The sequence below is a fragment of the Leptinotarsa decemlineata genome, unplaced genomic scaffold, assembly GCF_025532065.1.
Source record: "Leptinotarsa decemlineata unplaced genomic scaffold, Ldec_3_MD MMD2_tig00026328_RagTag_RagTag, whole genome shotgun sequence".
NCBI classification, from domain to species: domain Eukaryota; kingdom Metazoa; phylum Arthropoda; class Insecta; order Coleoptera; family Chrysomelidae; genus Leptinotarsa; species Leptinotarsa decemlineata.
This window is the reverse complement of record NW_027412688.1, coordinates 5,280,188-5,305,985: the sequence shown is the minus strand read 5'-3', so window position 1 is coordinate 5,305,985 and position 25,798 is coordinate 5,280,188. Positions and strand designations below refer to the sequence as shown.

At 34.6% G+C, this 25,798-nt stretch overlaps 1 long non-coding RNA gene across 1 annotated transcript; it reads left to right on the top strand.

Moving 5' to 3' along the window:
* Nucleotides 1-15,563: 15,563 nt before the first annotated feature.
* Nucleotides 15,564-16,239, top strand: LOC141485518 (uncharacterized). Its single transcript, XR_012467262.1, has 2 exons — nucleotides 15,564-15,695; nucleotides 15,780-16,239. It is a non-coding gene; the product is annotated as an uncharacterized lncRNA (long non-coding RNA).
* The last annotated feature ends 9,559 nt before the right edge of the window (nucleotides 16,240-25,798 follow it).

Here is a 25,798-nt window from a genome sequence, read left to right as displayed (position 1 = left end):
ATCCAAATTTGTCAGTTTCTCAAAAACTTTTAAAAATGATTTTTTCTGTTTTTAAAAAGTGCAGAAGTTGTGTCACAGCCACTTAATGCTTGCAGAAATGAAATATGATTTTTAGAATGAGGATAATTATCAAAACTTTTAGTCGAGTATATCTCCGTTTTTACATTACCTTTCCCAACTTTTTTAAAGAAAATTTCTTGTTCGTAAGACAGATTTTAAAGAGGCACTAAATTATTTTCTATTTAAAATGTCATTAGTGTAAATGGGAATGTAATTATATTATGATTTAAGTTTTTCACCTAATTATTTTTTAATTTTAGTAAACGGTTATCAGTATTATTGAATAGATATAGATTCAATGCATGAAGAAAATGATAAAGTATAATATAATAGTTAATAAAAATTGACAAATATTTATAATCATTGATTTATCGATAGTTCATCAACTATATATGGCGCGTTTTCGACCGGAGGCACCGGTTGACCTGAAGTGATGCTGTGACCGCGCGCTCTCCGCCCTCTATCTCGAAAACGGTTCACCGTATAAAAAATTTTTTCAAACAAAATTTGTAGAGAATTTCGTATTCTACAATATTGGTAATGAATACAAATAGCAAAAAACCCATAGGAAATGAGATATTTCCAAAAAAAGCGCAAAAAAACCGATTTTTGTGACCTTTGACCTTGAAATTTAATAGTTGCTTACACCCTACCATATGTAGGTTTTGAGACAACTTTAAGGGTGTCAATATACAAGTATTTACAGACTTACAGCTGGGTATTTCGAATTCCTAGATTCTTACCTAATTTAAGCTGAAATGACTGGATTAATTTCTGAAAGTTACACCAATTGGAATATCCATCAGCCAAAGTATCGTTATTTCTGCAATTATCCATATGGCTTTCAAATTCACTGAAATTGAAACAAGTACTATAGTTGATACTCAAATAGTCCTTCAAAACATAATTTTTATAACTTAGTACCTGTAATTTGTTGATTTCATAACACTTTGATATTTGAGAAAAAAGCTTGAACTTCCTCACCATCAAATAAAAACTGTTGGGAACTTTCAAAAAAAAAATAACTGCAATAAAAATTTTTACCAAGGGCATTTGGATCATATAAAGGAGTTTTTTCAAATAAAAACTTGAAGAAAATCCTTTTCGAAACAACTAGTTTCACATACAAATTGAATTACACTAAAGAAATAAGTCTTCTCGAAACTTCACTTTCATCAATTCAATTCCAAACCAACTCCAAAAATTCGTTTTGGAATCGAAACATATATCATTCATATCATGCTACATAACGTGGAAAAATATTGATATGAAATGACACCTACATGGTACACTATCATCCTCAATGGTGTACTTTGAAGTTCCGGGACGAGATATTTGTCTCATCACCTAATCCGTACTGCTTTGGATGACATCAATCACTCATTTCATTGTAGCTATTTAGTTTTTTTTCTTTGGAAATTACCAAGAAATAACATACCAGCAACAAACAAATAAATAAAAATTGAAATATTAATGAAAGCTGAAAAATGAAAATTAAAATATTATTATTAACAAAAATGAAAAATAAAAATTAAAAGATTTCAAACCAAGTTATGTCACGACGTTTCGATTGTTAGTATCCACAATCGTCTTCGGGTGATAACTGGAGGAAGTTCGGATTTTGTTGTAACAAATACTTTTAAATGAACGTTCCAATGAAATATGCGTTCATATCATAGGGCTCCAAGTCTATGAGAAGTTTTTTTAGTTCTCTTTTGAAACTCCAATTTTCTTAGCCCATTTTATTATGTTAGGAAGATGGTTGAAAAGCTTGATTGACATATAGTGGTTGCTTTTTTCAGTTGATGTTAGTCTATGAAGTGCATACATATTATATTCGTTTGTTCTAGTGGGACAATTATGAGCAGGTATTTTCTCAGTGAGGAGGTGTGAATTTTTATGAATGAACATTATGCATTCATAAATATAAATCGCGTAGATTGTCATTATATTGGTATATTTGAATACTGTTCTGCAAGTTTGGTTATAATTCATGGTGTTGATTCCTCTTATTATTCTTATTTGAACTTTGAAGATTTTTAGATATTTCGATTGCTACCTCGAAAAATAATTCTGTATCGAGCAACCGATTCGAAATTAGCTGTGTATACTGTTTTTGTAGCCTCGTTATGTAGATATTTTGATGTGACTTCAATTCCAGGCGATATTACACTCAGTTTTTTTTGCTAGGTTATAAATATGAGAAGACCAATTCACGTTCTCGTCGATGTGGATTCCTAAAAATCTGGTGTTGAGGGACAAAAACTATTCGTCTTGGATTCATTTAGTACTAGTTTATTTTTATTGAATCAGTCCTTAGCCTTGTTGGATAGATCTGTACTATTTACTATCATCTCTGGGAAGGTTTCGCCACTTGATAACAGACTTGTGTCATCTGCGAAATTAGTTTTGAACTGGCGTTGGTTTAGGTTTAGACTGCCTAAGTCATTCAAGTAAATGACGAACGAAAGAGGGCCGGCAATGCTCCCCTGCAGAATTTCCACGTCTATAAGATGAAGAAGGGTTTCGGATTTATAGACTCTTCAGTTTTGTTTTATTCCTACAGCTTGAAGGAGATCTGATAGATCAACCTACTTCATCGCTGAACCACTCATACCATATCTTTCATTAATATTAGTTGATGATTGAAGCGGTCTTATGCTTTGTATAGAGTAAAACTATCAATTTTCCTTCCTTCATGTTCGTTATATTTTGTGTGAATTGATATAGTATGGCCGTTTATATTGACTTACCCTGTGAGCATCCATGTTGAAGCCTGCCAAATAAGTTATATTGATTCATAAACTTTATAATTCTCACTGATATTGCTAGTTCGAATATTTTTGAAAAATTTGGAGGGATGCATATTGGTTATTAATTTTCTAGACTCTCTGTATCGAACATTTTGAAGATTGGCTTCACAATGGAGATTTCTAATCTATGATGAAAAATCGAGTACCATATTTGACAACCACAAGTTGAAAGTGGCAGTAACTGAGTGATGAAATATTCACATGAGAATAATTTGGAATTTCGGTAAGGTATAACCTTGAATTTGATTGTATAATATGAAAAAATGATAATGAGCAAAATGCTAAAAAAATATTGACAAGAGAACTCAATGGAAACAGAGGACTGAGAGAAATTCCAAATCATCTTGTGGTACAGTGTAGAGACTTATCAAAAAAACATTCTCGTATATACAGTTTGTCAAGAATAGAAAAAAGGGTGAAACTATCACGGCCTGCGCGTAATGAAGAGCTATAGTCCGTTCATAATTTGTTGATAGCTCACTGCAAGTTTGACCCTCATTAGAGAACTGAAATACAGAGAGGACAGCTAATATGATATAATAACAAAAACCAAACTAAAACTGGCAGTTTAAGATGTTTTCGACTAACCCACCTTGTATCTGAAGAAATACAATACAGCTATAAAACTTGTAATCCGATTATGTAGGTATTTTGAGTGGAAATGAGTGATCAGTGTCGTAGAGTATATGATTAAAACATTAGTTACTTTAAATAAATAAATATATTAATATTCTTAAACTGTAGGTACTGTAAACTGTATTTTTATTTTAACAAAATTTCTTTATTTTATTCAAAAATAATAAGTTACTTGCAATTTGTAAAAGATACATTTATTTAATTAATACCTATTTTTAAATGATATAAACTACGATTACTTACAAAACTATTCAAATTCAAAATAAACAGGATCATCTTCGGAATCCGAGTCGTCTTGCAGGTTAATAATTAGCGGTTGTGTCTCTACAGTCGCATCAATTATATTGTCAAGATCCCATATTTTTTGTTCTTCTTCTATTGCATGTCTTACTGCATCTCGCCAATTTTGTTCTGTAATATGTTGTAAAGACTCATATAACAATTCACGTACAGCTTGTATTTTATATGACGTATTTTTTCTAGCCACATAGCTTTTCATTTGTGCCCAAATGAGTTCAATTGGATTTAATTCGCAGTGGTAGGGTGGAAGTCTAAGGACTGTGATGTTTCGTCTTTCCGCCATTTTGTCAACTACGTTTTTCTTGAACTTAGATTTGTCTTGCCGGGCAATTTTTAAAAGTTCTGCTTTAACCATTCCATCTTCGTAAGGCAGGGACTTATTCCGCAGTCAGTCAATGATATTCTGTTTCTTCCACGCAGTCGTTGGAAGTCTTTCAACTAGTCGTGAATGATAAGGTGCATTATCTAATACTATAATTGAGTTTGGTGGTATATGTTCAATCATCTGCTCAAAATACTCTTCGAAAACATCAGCTGTCATCTCCTCGTGATAGTCTTTTGTGCTTTTGGATTCAAATTCCAACAAACCATGCTTAGCAAATCCTTTTTCACTGCCAATGTGAGAAACTATTAATCTACTGCCTTTACCAGAGGGTGAGGAGATACCAGTAGACCAACCTTCCATAAAGGCTTGCCTGGAGCTTGATATATTTTTATCTGTTCAAATTTTTGTGAGAGTATGACCTGCGTTTACCCACGTTTCGTCCTGATAGTAAATTGGCCTTCCTTCAGCCCGAAATTTTCGTATAGATCTTAGATACTTTCTTCTCCAACATATTATCTCTTCCCGGTCAATCAAAAGTGATTTTCGGTCTGATTTCTCCCACCGGAAATTTAATTCTTTTAAAACTTGCCACAATTTGGTTCGTCCGACATGAGGCAAATCCGGGTCGTCTCTAACTTCTTGTAAAATTTTGTTTAAGTTGGGTATTTCTTTTTTGTAAAAAAATTCGTGAACTTTCCTTCGAATACCATTTTTGGCAAATTCATCAATTTCAATAGGTTTTCTCACCCTCTTTAAGTATTCGTCTCCCCTACTCCCCTACGCCCGTCATGTTGGCACAACTCTTGATTATGTTCTGAACAGTGTTTGTGGGATTCTGAGAAACCAGAGCATCGTGAACGTTCAAAACAATAGTCTTCTCTCTTGGTGAATAGACAGACTTACTGACTGTACGCAACAGTACCGGTGTAAAACTTGATGATGATGATGACGAAGCCATCGCAAGCAATCAATCAAAACAAGCAGGAACGAAAGGTACGTATATGTTTGTAGGAATATGAAAAAAAGTTACTCACGCACTGCACAAAATTCGCAAAATAAATATTAGAGACGTTAATTACTGCCGTAGACGCCGAAACACGTTCCGTTTAAAGGTTATGTTGGACGTTTTGATAAAAATGTGGACGGGTATAAAAGTAACATGTTACTTTTGTCCCCGTAATGATTTCATTATCTATCATATTTTTATGTGTGTCTTTACTTCAACAGAATGCCACGACAACGCATTAGGACTACTGAACGAGGAACTACCGACACGGAAGTGTATCGAAAAGCGGCTGAAGAGCATTTTAAAGATGGTACAAAAATTGGAGGCCTGGCAAAAAAATATAATGTTTGCCATGTAACATTATATAGATTTATAAAAAAACTAAAAGCAGGAAATACTAGCGTAGTAACGGGTCTGACCCCTCAGGATCTGTACGTTAAGAAGGTTGCCTTAATGGCCATGGTACGATTGCGCATGGCTGGTAGGAATGTGTCAATTGAGGCTGGGCCTATGGCGGGAAGCGCTTACTGCGCAACCTCTGTTGCAGGCAACAAGTGATGCAATTGAACCCAGGTTTGTGTTTAATAAACCCTACAAAATACAAATTAGGCAGAACACAGAGTCAGATGCTACAAATGCAATACGGATTTATACAGACGGCCCAAAAACCAAAGAAGGCTCAGGATGTGGAGTGTACTCCAGATCACTGAGCCTAAGGATTAAGTGGGGAATGGGAAGAAATACCAGCGTGGTCCAAACAGAACTGGTATATCAATCGCCACAAAAGAAATAACTAAGAAAGGAATTTCTGACGAAAACATAACAATCTGCACTGATAGCAGACAAGCACTTCTGGCCTTGAACAGACAGCGTGTTACTTCAGGGCTAGCACTAGAGCGCCACCAAGATGTAGCCAAAGCCTCGGTAGATAATAACATTATCCTGAGGTGGGTTGAAGGGCACGACAGGAGTAAAGGTAATCGCATTGCCGACTCTTTAGCCAAGGAAGCGGCTGGACTAAGTGGCAGCTACGGCCTGATGACTTCGACAATTGCGGAACTAGTCAAATGTTACACCCATGCTCAATCCTTAAAGAGATGTGATGAAATCAAAGGATGTAATCTTGCCAGGATCACCTTGGGCGACCCTGGGAAGCTGGCGCCGAAGAAATATCTGGCGATGACCAGGAAAAGGATTTCTGACTGGCCACTGTCAGCTAAGGAAACACCTACATAATATGGGGCTAGTGGACACACCTCTATGAAGGATGTGTGAACAGGAAGATGAGACTGTCAGGCATGTCCTGTGCGAGTGCCTGGAGTTATCGTCAATAAGAGAGTGTGTGTTCGGCGAGTCTTGGCCTACACCTGCCGATATAAAGGAGATGTCTTCCAGCGACCTGTCTACCTTCCTGGAAAGGACAGGATGGACGATGACGTAGGAGGACAACTCTTCGGGAGGAAGTACAATGGGTCACATGTGGCCTAAGTGCGTGGGCGGACACTCACCCTCCCTACTCTACAGATACAGATACTAGCGCAGTTGTGGGCTACCGTTGTGTCAACCGAGTTTTTACTAATAATGAGGAAAGTAATCTACGCGACAATTTAATTGAGTGCTCTGCAGTGTATTTTGGGCTTCATCTGATGTTCGTAAACTGGCCTACAAGTTAGCGATTAAAAATGGAAAAATATTTCCTGAAAAGTGGCACGATAGTCGAATGGCGAGTAAGGAATGGTTGACGGGATTTTTAAAACGACACCCAATCCTGTCTTTGAGATGTCCTCAAGCAACAAGTCTGTCGCGGGCTTCAAGTTTCAACGAGCATAATGCGAGTAAATTTTTTGATAATGTTGCTGATGTAATGGATAGGTACTAATTCGAGCCAAAAGATATCTGGAATATGGACGAGACAGGGGTGAGCACTGTTCAAAAACCTAGCAAAATTGTAGCTCAAAAAGGAATTAAACAAGTGGGTGCAGTAACCTCAGCAGAGCGTGGAAAATTAGTAACTGTTGCCATCAATGCTCAAGGAGGACATATCCCGCCTTTTTTCGTATTCCCACTGAAACGATTGCAATACCACATGATACGCGAGGGTCCTGTTGGTTGTGCTGGAGCTGGCAATGCTAGTGGATGGATGCAGGATGCAAAATTTTTACTGTTTCTACAACATTTCAAAAGACAAGTCAAGCCAACAGTTGATCAGAAATGCTTGTTACTGCTCGACAACCATGCATCGCATATATCGATTAATGCTCTAGATTTTTGTAAAGAAAATAGAATAGTACTGCTATCGTTCCCACCCCATTGCACACACAAACTTCAACCTTTGGATAGAGCAGTATTTGGGCCATTTGAGAAAATGATAAGCACTGCTACAGACAACTGGATGCGAAATCATCTTGGTCGAAAGATGACTATTCATTACATTCCTAGAATTGTTAGAGAAGCATTTCTTCTTTCTGTCACTAATAGAAATGCAATTGCTGGATTCACCTGTACTGGCAGGAATATTTTTACTGCTGTTGACTACGCGCTATCATCTGTGACTGACCGGCCGTTACAAGTTAACAGACAAAATCCGCCAAATGATGTGTTGACTAGTTCTGACGCAATATCATCCATTCAAGTTGATCCAAGTTCTCCAGCTGGTGATCTTCCAACATCTATTGACCTATCTGTTCACCATACAGATAGCAATGATTTGTCAAACAATAATGACCAACCACCGGCTGATCAAAATATACCGGACCCGATCTCTGCTGACACTGATCCTGTGTTAGCTAACTAAATTTTTGATCAAAATCACCAGTGGCAGGACCTAGCGAGCTGCAATTTACAAATTCTATCCAGCCGTTTAATTTCTCACCTGAAGATCTTAGACCTTTACCACAAGCGAGTCCAAGGACTGAAACAAATAAAGGTCGTAAAAACGTAAGACTGCCATTCTGTCTGATACTCCCGAAAAAACTCAATTGAACAAGAACACCAACAAAGAAATGAAGCCAAGAAAATGGTACTGCAAACTAATACTGGAGAAGGTAAAAGAAAATTGATATGTGCAAAAGAAAAGGGAAAAGGAAAAAAGACAAAGAAGGCACCAAAAGAAGAGGAAAATGAATCTGTCTTGTCTGTTTAGAAACTTTTGGCAATAGTCGACCAAATGAACAGTGGATACAATGTATCGAATGTAAAATGTGGTCCCATGTGGAATGCGTGGGTGACGATCAGAATTATGTGTGCCATAATTGCGATTCTGAGTGAGAGAATAATGACTGAGTTATAAAAGTCTGATTATAAAAAAATGATTAACGTCATACTAAATTGATCTCATTACTTAAACTAAGAATACATTTTATTGATTTGTTTTTTCAATATATAATTTTTGAACATTTAAAATACAGAAGTTGATTTGTGTTATTATTACGAAGTCTTCAAATGAATAATTTGTTGATTTATCACGTAGAATATTGTATTCATTACCAATCCCTGGTCTTGTTACTTTCGACCCACAACGTGGTCGAAAGTAACAACTAACAATTTTTTTTTTGAATTTTTATTCATATAAAACACATCATAATATAATAAATCGAATTACTAGTGTAAAGGACATAAACTAAATTTATACATGGTTATATTAATTCAATGAAAACAGTAACACCCAGCCAGAAATCGAAGTGAAAGTAGAAAGTGTTAATTTTGTACCCGGTCTCCCCTATACATTAATGTCGTTGCCATCCGATACCTATTCAAATCATACATATTTGTGAAAACTATCCAGTAATTGCTGTATTTATCAAACGTCTTTTGAAAATGACGCCAATATTCGCGAAGCATTCCAACAATTTGGAATGCGGGGGCACATAATTACTGCAGCTCTTCTTCTCTGTATCCTTCTCGAAATTCGCCAATGAGTAGAAACGCTACTTTGGGGCGTCACATTCTAACGATATTTAACTTTAATCTTTAAAGTTTGTTAGAGCAAATAAGACAAATGGCAATACTAATTACGCCCTCCTTTCCTCATCTGACATTTCATGAATCGTACGAATAACTCTGACAAATAGCAGAAGAACGGAACTATTTGTATTATATTCCAACTTTCTGATATCATTCCAAGCAACAAAGGGATGAGAATTATGTGTTTGGAACTCGTGCTTTGATCCTTTGTTTACGGCTGAATATTGGGAAGGGGTTTATCAAGGATTATCAAAACTTGGTTTGATATGATTCGATTATTGTTCATTTGACTGGAGTTCATTGGAATCAGCCGAAACACAATGCTGCATATTAGCATTTTGCGTAGGTTTCTTGGAATGAGGTCACTTATGAATTCTATTGTACTAAAAACTCATACTGAGAACAATGAAATCATTGCGGCATGGTTTCTATAGTCAGGAATTTGGTAACAATGAAAACATAGTGACAAATTCTTTATGTCGTTTTTTAGGTATAAACGACATAAAGAAAAAAACATATTGCATACATTCTGAATGTTTCAAAAAAAATTATTCCACCCAGAAGCTATTTGGCTATTGGGAATCGAATTATAAATTGATGCTGTGGGATGACAGCAGCAGTTTCAGTAGTAGTAGTAGGAGTTTATTTAAATAGGAATTTCAAATAGACACTAATAAAAAACTTTCAACTTATTCAAAATACATTAACTCAAGATTCAAAATACCTTTTCAACTATAAAATCAACACTCACAATAGTATGCCGTTATACAGGGCGTTATATTCAAAGAACCCGTCAATTTTCATTTCTAGGGGGACTAATTATGATATGGAAATCATACCCGAAACTACACCCCCCTGCGGCCAGCAACTAGCCCCCTATTTTTTTCAATGGCATGGGGGTCGAGTGATACATTATCTGGAAGGTCATCTGCTCTTCTATTACTTCTGTAATTTTTTTCGAAATTGGTTCATTCGTTATTGAGAAATTGAATATTGAACGTTTTGTTTAAGAAAAAACAGAAAATTCGCTGTCGCTCATTTTATTGAGGAAATCAACAAAAGTAATAAAAATGGAGACACAATCAACGGATGAAGTAATCAGAATGACCTTCATCTGAATTGAAGGGGTTATATTTTTAGGAGAGAGTATTTTTACTCCATCTTGATACAAAAAAAGGATGAGGGAGTCTTCCAAAGTGTAAGTGCAATTTGTTACCATTCATTTAAAGTGGAACTCAAGTGAATGATATCTGATTTTTATTCCACAACGAATGTTTGAAATACAAACTGAGTAAAGAAAAGTATCTTTTGTATAATTCAGTGTTCATATAGAAGTATTTGTTTCGAAAGAATTATTTTTCTTTCGTGTAATTCAATGTTTATATGGAAGTAGCTGTTTCAGGAGGACTTTCTTTCAGTTTGTGTCTGAAAGTTACTTCTTTGCATGATCTACACATCCATGTATAGAGTTACTTATTTTCAAATCGATTACATTCGTTCCTTTCTTTGGAAGATTCCCTCATCCTTTTTTTGTATCAAGATGGAGTAGTAGAAAGCCAAAAAATTACCTTCATCTAGTTCCATACAATAATGCAGTCTATTCAATAAAAGTCATTTTTTGTGGGGGAAAAATTAGTTTTTTATCGACTTATTTTGGGTATTTGTTACCTTCCACAATCTGAAAAATATAAAAATTATAATGGAGAACTTTATGAAAGTGTAGAGCGGCAAACTTTTTAGTTTACCCCGATAAGTTAGTGCGTAAAAATTAAAGTATTTTTCACAAAGAAAAATCTTCTATTTATCAGTAACTTGTCGTATTTAACAATTTTGCCTATAAAAAAATTATTAGGAAATAATACTTATCTTTTACGTTTTGGAGGCCAAAATCTGTCTCCGTCTTCAGAAATGGATAAAAAATTAGAATATATTCGCAGTTATTCCTTTTTTGATAGCTTATTTCTTTACTTCTTCGACAGATGTCAAAGGAGTTTTATATTTTCCAGATTGTGGAAGGTAACGAATACCCAAGAAAATCGAGTCAGTCGAACAATTCTCTGTCGCAGGTCTTCTAGATTTGTAGAATTTATTCAATTAGTAGTGAATGCTGGATGACACTGTTATTTTTTGCACTGGAGTTTCTGTTAAATCTAGTTGTCGCAGAACAGAAATTATATAGTTGGCCACTGTCACTTCTTCACGAATTATTATTCAGTCATCCTAGTTCACAGTGTTCCAACATGGTTCATTCTACTGAAGAAAGGATAGAAACTGTTGCAACCTATTATTGAAATAATGAATGTGCTAAATCTGCTGCAAGACTTTATAATACGAATCATCCAGACCACAACGTGAGCCATCGATACGTTGAACAGTTTATGGATACGTTTCCTTTTAAAATAAGGCTAGTTCAGGAATTGAACGAAGATGATTCTGATCGTCGACTTCAGTTTTGTGAGGTGTTCAGCGGGAAACTGACCAATAACCCAAACCTATTATACAATACATGATTTTCAGACGAAAGTTCTTTCATGTTGAATGGTGAAGTGAATAGACATAATTGTCGTTACTCATTTGGAGATGGAATCACACTCACAAACTTCACAAAAATTGAATGTCTGGGCCAGCATTCTTGGTAGTCATATTGTTGGACCATTCTTCATTGAAGGTAATCTCAGTGGAGACACATATTTAAATCTATTACAAGACTGTGTAGATCCTATGATTACACAAATTTTAGAAAATGACAGCAATTTAGTAGGAAATGCAATAACATTGCAGCACGATGGTGCATTCCCAAATTTTGATGTTCGGGTGAGACAGTTTTTAGACGAACGTTTTCCAATGCTATATCACCTGATCTCACACCGATGGACTCTTTTCTGTGGAGACACCTGAAGTCGAAAGTGTACTCTACTAAGCCTACAAATCTAAAAGACCTGCGACTGAGAATGGTTCGGGAATGCCGATTGCTGACATCTTGTAGAGGTCATTTTTGAACAATTTATCAGTTGATTTTGTTTGAACGACAGCGAATTTTCTGTTTTTTTTAAATAAAACGTTACACATTTAATTTCTCAATAACGAATGAACCAATTTCGAAAAATCTCACAGAGGTAATAGAGGGACAAAAGACCTTTCAAATGATGTATCACTCGACCCCCCATGCCATTGAAAAAAATAAGAGGGGTACTTGCTGACCGCAGGGGGGTGAAGTTCCGGGTATTATTTTCATATCAGAATCAGTCCTCCTAGAAATTGAAATTGACGGGGTCCTTGAAATTTATGATTACATGTCCGTTTCTGACTTACAGAGGGGGTCAAGTTTTCGTTGGAATGCCCTGTATATAAAATAATTATATCAATCAAGTATCTATTTGATATTTCAAATCAAGAAAAAGAAAGCGAGTTGATATGAATATAAATATCATCACTAATATTGTAATTGAAAAGAACTGGCCGCTACTTGATGAAAATCCATATTGAAAAACTAATCAATACAGTTTATTGTATGATTTTCACCATACATTTTATAGTGAAAATCATACAATGAACTTTAATTGATTAGTTTTTTACTAATATTGTATGCCTAATAAACGAAATTGGGTTGATTTTTGATGTAAGTATTCAATTAGTTCGTGTTTGAACATTGTTGCTGTCATTGCATTTTTTATCATTTGTGGAAGTCTATTATAGGAATTTAAGCCTTTGGAGAACATATAATTCATGGCCTCTTCAGATTCGTTATATTTATATGGAAAATTATTCTATTTCTAGTGGAATAAGTGGAGTCATTCATCCATCATGATAGTATGAGAGAAGAATTTCCGTTTATTTCTTCATTTTAGAGATATCATTGTATTTTTACCCAGTAAACAAACCATGTCAGAATACAAATCGCTTTATACAAACTTATCGCAAAGCAATTACGATTATATGAATTTTACTCAATGTATCTGCAATCATTAGTAAGTACTCTTTCAAGTCATTGTTCATAAGAAGTATAATACGTAGGTGTTGAGTATCTATGAAAGTATCAGTAAAGCTTTTGATACCTTAGACCGCAGTCTTTTATGCAATAAACTTAATCAATTTTGTGGTATAGATCTTATTGAAAGCTTTTTGGAATACCGAACTCAGTGTATTAGCCTTGCTCAATCCAAATCAGCAATTCTGAATACCCAATTTGGCGCTCATAAGGTTCCATTTTTGGACCTCTTCTGACATCAGGCCCAGATATGATCCCATCATTTTTGTTGAAGGATTGTGCAGGAGCATTGACAAAACCTTCAACAATAATTTTCAATTCATGTCTGATATCTGGAACATTCCCAGATATTTGGAAATCAGCTAAAGTATGTCCTGTATACAAAAGTGGTGAAAAATCATATATAGAGAATTTCAGACCCATATCTATTTATTTTATATAATCGCATATATGCTTCTGTTCAACGGCAACTATCTCAACATCAACATGGATTTGTTACTAAGCGTTCTACTGTTACAAATCTAGTCATTATTACTCAATTTATTTCCGAGGCATTAGATAACAATGGCCAAGTTGATGTTATATACACGGATTTCTCTAAAGCATTTGATAAAATTGATCATGGTATCTTGGTCAATAAACTGATGAGTTTTGGTTTTTCGTATACTGCTTGTCGGTCGATGCAATCCTATCTGACATGTAGAAAACAATTCGTCTCCTGTAACGGTTATGAATCTAGAACATATATAGCTTCTTCTGGTGTGCCTCAGGGCTCCAACATAGGTTCTCTTTTGGTTTTATCGTTTATCAATGACTTATGTGAAAATTTAGCTTGTGAGCGGTTATGCTTTGCGGATGACTTGAAATTATTTTCTATAATCAAGGAAGTAGGTGATTGTGTAAATCTTCAATCTCAATTAGAATTTCTTGTTGCTTGCTGTACCAATAATAAATTGAAACTCAATGTGGAGAAATGTAAAGTAGTGAGTTATAGTCGAAAAAAAGAGGTTTAAACATTCCCGTATGTAATACAGGATTCAGATCTGCTGAGATGTAATGAGATCAAAGACCTAGAGGTTATATTCGATCATAATTTAACATTTGGTAGATATATTTCACAAAAAGTTTCAGAAGATAGAATATGCAAGTATCGTCTGGAGTCTATTCTATGAGATTCATAACATAGCCATTGAAAGAGTTCAAAGAAAGTTTTGTAAATTTCTAATTTTCAGAATAGATGGTTCTTACCCTGAGAGATGTATCAGTAATGATGTCATATTTGAACGTTTGGAACGTTCAGAAGCATCACAGAAAATGTGCGTCGCTAATATATTTATTCAAGTTCAAGTTATAGAGAGTTGACTGTCCTAAAATTCTTGAACGAATCAACTTCAATGTACCACGGCCAGCTTCACGATCTCAATCCATTTTTAGACCTCTCAGAGCAAGAACTAACATTATGCTCGATTCCCTAATAATATGTTATGAGCACAAATTTCAATAGCATTTGTGCCCATGGTGATTTATTCTTAACTAACCTTCACAACATTATTAGAATTGCTAACATGTACTCGAAGTAGATAATTAGAATTAGTTTTTTTTGTTCATTTTATTTTTCGTTTATGGTTAAGTATTGTGATAAAATTTCATATTTTCCTGTAAATGGGTAACTGTTGGACAATAAAGCTATTATTATTGAAGATATTATTATTATTGAACATCTATATTTTCGATTTCTATAAAAGTATAAAATTTTGCACTATTCATCACTACGCTCATGATACCCAACTTTACTTATTTTTTCTGGAAAGCAACCTGGAAGCACAAGAACTCATAAATGAAGATCTCAATTTGCTGAACAACATCTCAATGGTTCATAACTTGAAATTGAATGCAAAAAAATCATCATGTATGTTATTTGGACCCGAATCTAGGTGTCAAGTACTTGATACTGGGGTTATACCCCAACTAAAACTCTGTTGACATGTCGAGAAGAGTACTTCGACCACGCCACTGAAGATGACTACCACAGTTGCAGTCGAAATGTTTGGAAATCATAACCAAAGAAAATTACGGCAAGACCTGGAAATAATCCAAAACATTGACGCCAGCAGTGAAACCCTTGTTACGTGTTCCAAAGTTTCATAATTCAAATACAATTGTTTTGGTTCCATCATTGCTTTATGTAAAGAGAGACTTCAGAAAAATCAATACCACTTATTAAATACATACCTGCCATATGGGTTATCTATTCTAAGGGACTATTTCTTTATAAATATACTGAACTAAAAGGAAAGAAAACAAAAAAATGAAAAAAAACACATCCTACTTGATTTAGGTGGAAATATCACTTGTGCCGATGTCGTCTCGAGTTTAACTTTGTTTTGCTCTTCTCTAATTTGAGGATAAATTCTCAAGACGTAAAATTTGTGCTGAGGAAGTAATTGGTGAATGGATTTACAGTTACTGTTGGAATCATTCCGTTGAGTTGGTTTTTTTTACTCCTCTAGCTATCGACTTAGTCGGATATTTTTTTGTGTTTACCGGCACTTTGTCTTCTGTCCTTGCGTAGGACAGCTACGTTTCAAGCCACCCTTCTTCCACGTAAGTTGAATTTTCTTATTTTTTTTTTCTACTTCTGGATGGTCGAAAATCCTTATTATTTTTTTCATTGATGTTTTCTCCTAGGGCTTGTTCTTCCACCCCTAGATTGTTTAGGGCCTACTACCCTTGACTCAAGTCATCTTTGTTACCCGGAACGAGTCCTGATGGGTAGGTGTTATCCTGCGCTCCAGACGATCATCCCTGAATAGATCGGTTCCAGTCCAGGAGATCTGACTTTTTATCCCGACTCACCACCCTGAATAGAAACATTGGATCCACTACCTTCATATTGGACAGAAACAGATAAGTCTAGCCAATAAGACAATTATTTTGAATTCCTTATTTATTTATTTTTTTTTAAATTGTATAATAATAGAATATCATTATAATTTGTATGGGGTTGTGCTACGAAAGAGTTAGAAGAAATTGTATATGCTTATGTCGTTGATTATTCTAATGTGAGACGCAAGTGAGATCTCCCTTGAGTACTATCTCAAATGTTCATTGATCTAAAATCAATAATAAATAAGGCGAATTCATGAGTCAGGTTCGTTTGATTCACTGGGAATTATTTATGATATCAGAACCCGCTATACAGAGAACCTACCCCCAAGCTAGGCAAAGTTTGTGTTTTAGTTTTCAGGATTATAGTTGATAAGGGGAGTCACTAGAGCACGTTAAATATTTTTCTTATTATAACTTTCAGGTAAGAACAAACCCCTGATTAGAAGAACGATATAATTTTGTTAATGGTGAATATCACCAGATATTCTCCCTCCCCCCTTATGTAATACCCTACATTCCTCTATTAGATGGGTTATAGGTTGTAAAATAGAAAATGAAACTTCATTCATTGTTGGTGAGTATCAGTAGCTTGCTTTCGTCCATTTAGCAGATCCATGACCTTTGGAATTTGTGTTGAAACTTGTTTAGGCGTCTCAGCAAATAATACGCAGAATACATTCGCGATGTTGTCAGGATTATTTATCAAAATATTATTTTGTCTTTAATTTCTATATTGTTGGTTTTTGATGGATTTGACAATTCGTTCATCATACTTTATGCATTTTGACGAGGAAATTCCGATGAAGGAATTTTTTCTTGAGAATATAATTTTATGGTAGAGTCCTGCCCTGTAGCTTCACGAAAACCCGTCGTAGGAATACAGTAATAATACGGAATAGCTCATGTTGATCAAACACATTCTCAACACCATTAACTTTGAATTCATGTTTTAAACTCCGTATTATCTTCAAAACTTTCCGAGCATAGCCGTCATTAGAATTCAGGAGTACCTGAAGTTCGCTGCTTTATATTCACGTAGAGTTAGCAATAGACCGAATTCCAACTTGTATCTATTGTTTCGAATTGATAGGGCTCCTAGATAAAACTCTTATTAATATATATCTTGGGTGTGTTTCACCGGGAGATTTTGAGTTTATAAAGAATACAATATAACTGGTGATTATTCTCGGATAAGAAACCTTTCACGTATCAAGGAGTAAGAAGCAAGTGAAGAATTAAATAATGATGAGAAAACGTTTACATGTTTCGGAAAGGAGAAAATGAACTTGAAACAAACCGAACCTATTGATTTATTACATACTGAAATTTATATGATATGAATTGTAGCGGGATTAATCTATATATATACAGGGTACAGCCCAATGACGGTCCGTTAGCCGTATTTTGGGAAATTATAGGATTCATATCCTGAAAACTGGCTAATATAGTTTTTTTCATGTTTCATCGAATGAAAATGATGGAGTTATTACAACACTTCCTGTTATTAGACAAACTTTTGTTTCGTAAATTGGGATGGGTAATTTTGATGATTCTGATTTTTAATGATTTTATTGAATTGATTTTCATTTTATTTGGATGATAAGAATGGAAATGAATAAATATATTATTTGATGTTGGTTTTCCGTGCCATTCAGTGGTGATAATATTTTGTTCTGATCTCAATAACTTCATATCAGGGAAAGGAATAAAGTTGTTAATTTCTTCTTCAATAGTGAACTGGATATTGAGATCATATGAATTGAATACATTAAACATTCTTTCTTTTCCATCTGCAGGTATGGTCGGAATCAAATCATCAACACAACCTTTGATGAAAGGAGTACGGAAAGATAATTTCTGAATACATTCATCAATAAGCTCATCTAAAACAAAATTCGATAAAATTGGTGAAATGGTGGAACCCATAGGTGTGCTAAATATTTGTTTATAAAATTTGTTTCATATATATAAGTATATATATACAGGGTGTAACAGAAAAATGAAATAATTTCATATTTCCGATACACATTCCGATACACGTCATATTTGGATTATAATTTGACATACTCGCCAGAAAAATGTTACCCCTCCTTCAACCCCCGTCGATGACACGTATAACCCCCAATTTTTTAGATGGGAAGTATGAGCTTGTGATTTATCGTTTGAAAGCTTTCTTCATTCACTATTCGAAAATGTTTCCACTTTCAGGTTTATTGCATCAGTTGAGATGAAATAAATTGAAATGATGTGGTTACCGAATACCCATAAAATACTTTCAAAACTTATTGAAATATACTCAAAACTTATTTTATGTTGAGGTATTGATAATAAGAAAGTAAGCAAAAACCATAACAATGTTCTTTTCAGATGGTATCCTTCAAAAAACTGTAAATAATTTCCGTGGCAACGTTGGTTTAAAACGCCTTGTCAACTTGTTTTGTATGTTAGATTACACAACACAACAAAAAAATATTTTTTGAATGTTTCCTACACTAAATTAGTCAATTTCTACTAATTTTGGGGTGATAAAAACGAAAATAACAATGAAAAATTTTTATTAGCTCTGGTTTTTGAGATACACAGTACTTAATCTTAAAGAGTAGTTATACTATACGTGAAAAGTGAAAGTACATAAAACAATATTGTTATGTTTCTTTTAGAATATTTTAAGTACAAAATTAATAAAAAAAACATTATTCTTAGTGTTTTGACAAATAAAAGAAGTTTGTACCACCAAATTTCAATTTGGTGGTACAGACCAGCAGTAGTCTGCAAGCATTGCTTCATTCCAACGGCCCTGATATCTCTGTTCTATTAAGGCAATGTCTTGATGGAATCTTTCTCCATGTTCGTCACTCACAGCTCCACAGTTTTGTGGGAAGAAATTAAGATGAGAATGAAGAAAATGAATTTTTAAGGACATGTTGCATCCAAGTTGGTGGTAAGCTTGAAGAAGCTCTTCAACCAATGCTGTGAAGTTATCATCTCTTTTGTTACCTAAAAACCCATGTACAACCCCCTTAAAGGCTTCCCAGGCTCTTTTTTCATTTCCTGTTAAAATCATGTCAAAAGCAGGATCATTTACGATTTCACGGATTTGAGGCCCAATAAAGATGCCTTCCTTGACTTTAGCATCACTCAACCTGGGAAACTTTGCTCTCAAGTACTTAAAAGCTTGTCCTTCCTGGTCCATGGCCTTCACAAAGTTTTTCATTAGTCCCAACTTAATATGTAATGGGGGAAGGAGAACATCCTTAGGATCTACAAGAGGCTCGTAAACTACATTTTTCCCATTAGGGTTTAGGTCTCGTGTAGGCCAGTTCATTTTTTTATAGTGAGATTTTTTATCCCGACTGTCCCACAGACACAAAAAACAACATTACTTGGTGAACCCTAATTGCATTCCTAGGAGTATAGCAATGACTTTCAGATCACCACAGATGTGCCACTTGTGTTGTTCATATTTGATTGATTGGAGAAGTGTTTTCATATTTATATACGTTTCCTTCATGTGAACTTCATGACCTATAGGAATAGAGGGTAGCTGATTTCCATTATGCAGAAGTACAGCTTTTAAGCTTAGTTTTGAAGAGTCTATAAACAGTCTCCATTCAGATGGAGTGTGATCCAAATTCAAGCAGTCCATCAAACCATTAACATCAGAACAAACTACGAGGTTTTCTTTTTTCTCAAAAAAAGGAAGCAAATCTTTTTGACGCTGTCTGTACTGAGATATTTTCACACATCATGTTTTAGAAGATTACACTGTTGTAGTCTTGACCCTAACAGCTCAGCCTTTTCCTTAGACAAGCGAAGATCTCTTATAAGGTCACTCAACTCTGCTTGACTAATTCTGTGCGGATCACTAGACCTATCGCTTACCTCAAAATCAGGGTCATAGGATGTAGAAGGATGGGTTGCTCCTTCTAAACAGTCTTCATCACCTTCCTCTAAAATTTCATAGTTTTGGGGTGGAGAAGGGACTGGCAAATTGTCTGAGTGTGGTACAGGCCGAAGAGCAGATGGGAGATTAGGGTATTTAACCGTTCCTCTTTTCTTCATAGATAAACCTTGCTTAATGGGAGGAGTTAAGCAGAAATAACAGTCGTCTGTATGATTGGTAGGCTCACGCCAAATCATAGGTACTGCAAAAGCCATTGCCCGGTTTTTATTTTTCAGCCACTCTCGCAATATGACGGAACAAGAATTACAACATATATGAGGAGCCCATGATTTATCTTGGTCCCCAACTTTCACACCAAAATAATGTTCATAGGCTGTCTTAACGATAGGTGTCATTTTACGTTTCTGAGCCTTAAATGTTATTTCACCACATATATAGCAAAAGCTATCGACAGAATTCACACACTTTCGAGGCATTTCAGATCAGCACTTAAATTAATTTAAAAATCAACTTCACACGATATTTTCAATAGCAACCACGTGCGTACAATTGACAAACTCACATAGGTTATGTTTACTACTTAAGAACAGCTGATGAGAGGGATGTAAACAAACATGTGTACCAACTGTTGGTGATGAAATATTTCATTTGTTGAAAACTCAATATACATATATATAATATAATGATACTATATCTTGAAAACAAGACCTAATATATAATTTTTATGATCACTTTCGGTTTTAACACGTGGAAATACATTAAAATCATCTAATTTCAACCCCGAAACAAAAACTTTGTTGTGTTGTGTTATCAGTTGTCAGTATTTTAATTTAAGTTTGAAGTTCATTAACTTTAAGTCTGACAAATAGTAGGCTTGCCTATTTCATGATAGATTTACTAATTTACCCCAATATCTCAAGGAACAATAAGCAAAATAGAGAAGTAGTTTTGCGAGCTTGGTCATGTGAGGTAGATAAAAAAACAGGTGCCTATGCAATTAGTGATGAACTCAAAATAATATGTGAAGCTTTAGTTTGATGAGAAAAACCCACATACATCGAGTAGAAAGGCATCAATGTTAGCCATACATCGATTAAAATATATTAAAAAAAAAAAAAATAAAATGCACACCTATAAAATGATACCTAGTCAGGAGCTCATGAAAAACGATTTTGATAGGATAACTTATTTGTTAATCGGATACATTTCCGCTATTGGTCAACGAAAAATCACCACTGGATGAGAGAAGGACAAACGCAATACCCTTAAAAGGTTGATGTTTGGGAAACCATATCATTGGTCCCTTTTTCATTGAGGGCAACATGAATGGCGATAATTATTTGGCACTACTTCAAAATGATGTCATTTCAAGTTTATCAAATTTATATCTTAATCCAGGGAACCCTCAAGTTCTAGTGAATACGATATGGTTTTAGCAGGATGGAGCACCACCACATTACCAAGTTAATGTTCGACAATACTTCGATACAACGTTTTCCAATCGGTGGATAGGGGAGGCGAGGATCGATTGAATGGCCAGCACGATTACCCGATTTTTCATCATTAGATTTCTTTTCATGGGGATATGTAAAGAGCAATCTATACAAAATTGAACCTTCAGATTTGAATGACCTAAAAGAACGAATAACGCTTGCGATTAGGTCGGTCACGCCTGATATGCTAAATAATATTAGAAGAGAGTTTTATTTGAGACTAGCATGTTGCCAAGACGTTCGCGGTGAACATTTTGAACATCCACTTCCTTAACATCCACAGTACTTTTTCGTATTCTACATGTCATTACGTTTTGCATTACATTTTAGTTTTTAAGTGTAATTGAATCGAACTGGCCGATACTTGATGAAAATCCATATTTAAAAAACTGATCAATAGAGTTTATTCTATGATTTTCACTGTAAGGGTTTTACAAAAACCGCGACTCGTGTTTCGCTATATAATAGCTTCTTCAAGCTATATTCAAGCTTACAATATACAATATTGCTAAACAATAGCTTCTTCAAGCTATATTCAAGCTTACAATATACAATATTGCTATACAATAGCTTCTTTAAACTTGACTATAGCTTGAAGAAGCTATTGTATAGCGAAACACGTGTCGCGGTTTTTGTAAAACCCTTATAGTGAAAATCATAGAATAAACTCTATTGATTAATTTTTTTTAGTGTGTTTTATCGAATTTTGGTACGCTGAATTACGCTGAAGGATGTCAAACTAAAATTTACATTTGACGTGTTTCTGGATTTTTTTAAATACGCACAGTAACCGAAATAATGAATTTATTCCATTTGGCTTTCACACACTTTATTTTATTATTATCATGCATAGTATTATCAATTTCCATCAAGTAACGGGTCGAATCATTCATGATTTATAACTATTCCGTCAACGTTCATTGTTCACCACAACCCGACTTCTCATTCAACGAAGAAAAAAATCCATTTTTCCTCCAAAGCTTTCTACGTCTTCGGCTGAGAGACAGCAATCAGACTTCTCCTTGTACATGGATAGCTTATCCAGGAAGCAGCTCTAATGGATGAGAATACATTCCTTGGATACAGTCAACATAATGGCCGCTTATCATTGATGGATATCCATGTTGAGTGCAGATTCTTGTACGCGTCTGCAAAAAACTAACCGAAAATACGATGTCGAATAAATCTCATCAGAAGCAGACGCTTTATAAGGTTCTAACTGGTGGGTTAACTTGACGAGACAAGCTATTCATTGAGATTGAGTTTTTACTTTTGCATTCTCTTGTTGGCATCTTCGATAACATACGTCGGAAAATGCTAAATTCAATTTCTATGAAACCAAAATTCGATCAACCAGAACAAATCCAATAAAATTTTTAGGCTGATTCTGTGAATTGGAAAAGACAACGTCGATGAAGTTTGTTCTTTGAAATAACTTATAAGTGGATTAGTTTCCAACCCTTACACAGTGTGACAGTGAAATCCGCATCATATAAGAATTCTCTTTATCGATAGTTTTATTCGAGCTTTGTTTTTGGCATCAAGCTTTGCTTTGATCTAGATGGAAAATTACCAAAAAATATATTTACTAGATCTCAAGTGGCCAAAGTATAACTCAACAAGTTCTTTGGATCTACGACAAGAATATTTGAAATATTATCTCTAGAACAGCGACGCCAATTATCTGCAATGATATTCATGCACAAACTATTGAATAACAACATTGATTCTTTAGAAATTCTCAGTATGTTACCATTACCCCCTCGTCGCACCCGATTTTCGCTCATGTTAAATATTCCAACCGTAAGTTCCGCAACGAAAGCAACATTAATATCTTTACTAAAGTTGATTGATCGTTTGAATATATCAATAGATCTTGACTTGACACTTTCCCAATTAATCCAGTCATTTAAGCTTAAATTAGGTAAGAATCTCGGAACTCGAGATACCCAGCTGTAAGTCTGTAAATACTTGTATATTGACACCCTGAAAGTTGTCTCGCAACCTACATATGGTAGGGTGTAAGCAACTATTAAATTTCAAGGTCAAAGGTCACAAAAATCTATTTTTTGCGCTTTTTTTGGAAATATCTCATTTCCTATGGGTTTTTTGCTATTTGTATTTATTATCAATATTGTAGAATACAGAATTTTCTACAAATTTTGTTTGAAAAAATTTTTTATACGGTGAACCGTTTTCGAGATAGAGGTCGGAGAGCGCGCGGTCACAGCATCACTTCAGGTCATCCGGTGCCTCCGGTCGAAAACGCGCCATATATAGTTGATGAACTATCGATAAATCAATGATTATAAATATTTTTCAATTTTTATTAACTATTATATTATATTTCATCATTTTCTTCATGCATTAAATCTATATCTATTTATATTTTATGGAGCAGAGAAGATACTTTTTCTATTATTTTTGATAAATACATGAATTATTTACAAAGGCATTACAGTTCCAAAATAATTGTTGTATTTGACAGATATTCAGACTACAGTAAGAACGTAAAAGCTATGGAGCAGCAGAGAATACCTGCTGCACTTTCAAAAACGTATGAAGTTTGTTTCGATGAAACAATGGTTGTACCAGTTACTCAAGAAAAATTCTTATCAAATCGAAATAACAAAGATAAGTTCATTAATATGTTAATTGAAAAATTACAAGCTGCAAATATTACTACTAAACAAGCCAGAGATGATGCGGATGTTCTTATTTTTGAAACTGCAATTGAAGAATCAAAGTCTAAAAAAACTGCAGTTATAATAGGACAAGATATTGATTTACTTGTCATTTTAATTGGGCGTACACTGTCTTACGAACAAGAAATTTTCTTTTAAAAAGTTGGGAAAGGTAATGTAAAAACGGAGATATACTCGACTAAAAGTTTTGATAATCATCCTCATTCTAAAAAACATATTTTATTTCTGCACGCTTCAAGTGGCTGTGACACAACTTCTGCGCTTTTTAAAAAAGGGAAAAAAATCATTTTTAAAAGTTTTTGAGAAACTGACAAATTTGGATGAACTAGCTGCAGCATTCGAGGAAGAAAATTGTTCGGCACAGAGATTATTAGAGAGTGGAACTCAAACCTTATTGGCAGTCTATAATGCTCCGAAATCTGTGAAAAGTCTCGATCAAGTCTACAAAACTTAATAAACCTGTGCAGCTTTCAAATATTCCACCCACAAGTGCAGCTGCTCATCAACATTTCAATGGTGTATATTATCAAGTTCAAGTTTGGTTAGGACATGATTTGGAACCCCAGGTATGGGGTTGGGCAATGCGAAACGATTTTCTGGAGCCTATCATGACAATTTTACCACCTGCTTCAGAAGATTTGCTAAATACAATTTTCTGCAACTGCAAGAGTGGTTGTGGTTCGCGATGCGGATGCAGGAAAGCGGGCTTGCAATGCTCTTTAGCTTGTGGCCAATGTAATGGGCAAGCTTGTCTCAATGCTCTACCATATCAGAGCGACATTAACGAAGACGGAACCTTTGACCACGAAATCATGGAAGAACTTGAGACAAATGTCGTTGAAGACGATAATGAAGACCAGTTTGAAATTTACCAGCAGCCAGAAGACGACGATGAAGAGGAATAAGATGATTAAAATTATAAATTGTAGTTTTTGTACCCTTTATTCCATTTCTTTACTTTCAATAAAAATAAATGTATTCAATGATATTTTTTAATAAAAAGAATAATTCATTATTTATTTGTTTTTTTTTTCATCATGTAAGAAGTTATAAATATTAATTAGGTTGAAATTCAAATATAGTTCCTATATTTTCATTAACAATTCTGCAATTACATGGGCAAGTAATTGTTGTTAAATAAATTAATACTGAATAAAAAGTGGATAAGTTAGGAAAAAAATGATAAAATATGGTTAATGGTTAATAAAAATTGACAAATATTCATAATCATTGATTTATCGATAATTCATCAACTATATATGGCGCGTTTTCGACCGGAGGCACCGGTTGACCTGAAGTCATGCTGTGACCGCGTGCTCTCCGCCCTCTATCTCGAAAACGGTTCACCGTTTAAAAAATTTTTTCAAACAAAATTTGTAGAGAATTTTGTATTCTACAATATTGATAAAAATACAAATAGCAAAAATCTCATAGGAAATGAGATATTTCCAAAAATAGCGCAAAAAACCGATTTTTGTGAACTTTGACCTTGAAATTTAATAGTTGCTTACACCCTACCATATGTAGGTTTTGAGACAACTTTCAGGGTGTCAATATACAAGTATTTACAGATTTACAGCTGGGTATCTCGAATTCCGAGGTGAACTTACTATAATGACTGGACTACTATCAGTATTTCGCAAAAGAATTTTGGAATATATGTTAAATTTACTCATTTGAGCAGTATTTCCCTCTACAGTTCTGGTACATATTTCA